Source organism: Tupaia chinensis, unplaced genomic scaffold (assembly GCF_000334495.1).
Source record: "Tupaia chinensis unplaced genomic scaffold, TupChi_1.0 Scaffold000248_1, whole genome shotgun sequence".
Taxonomy (NCBI): domain Eukaryota; kingdom Metazoa; phylum Chordata; class Mammalia; order Scandentia; family Tupaiidae; genus Tupaia; species Tupaia belangeri.
In genome coordinates this window covers 884,324-884,814 of record NW_006159726.1, presented here as the reverse complement: position 1 = coordinate 884,814, position 491 = coordinate 884,324, and the positions used below count along the sequence as shown (strand labels likewise).

General features: G+C 44.0%; 1 pseudogene; it reads left to right on the top strand.

Moving 5' to 3' along the window:
* The window catches only part of LOC102489345 (tropomyosin alpha-4 chain pseudogene), a 16,294-nt pseudogene extending 15,803 nt beyond the window's left edge, over positions 1–491 (top strand).

Genomic DNA, 491 nt, shown 5'->3' with positions numbered 1-491 from the left:
GTGGCCATCCCCCCTGGGGGGTGATTTCTCGCTTTCTGTCTCTATGTCTCTCTCTGTCTGTCTGGCGAGCGCATGCGCCCTATCGCGAAAACCTCTCCAAAAAAAAGAAAAAGAACTCAACAATGTCACTAATAATCTTCGCTTTCTGTCTCTATGTCTCTCTCTGTCTGTCTGGCGCGTGCATGCACCCTATCGCGAAAACCTCTCCAAAAAAAGAAAAAGAACTCAACAATGTCACTAATAATCTGAAATTGCTCAAGGCTGTATCCGGAAAGTATTCTGAAAAGGAGGACAAATATAAAGAAGAAATTGAACACCTTTCTGACAAACTGCAAGAGGCTGAGACCCATGCCGAATGTGCAGAACGAATGGTTGCCAAACTGGAAGAGACAATTGATGACCTGGAAGAAAAACTTGCCCAGGCCAAAGAAGAGAATGTGGGCTTACATCAGACACTGGGTCAGACACTAAAGGAACTTAATTGTATATAA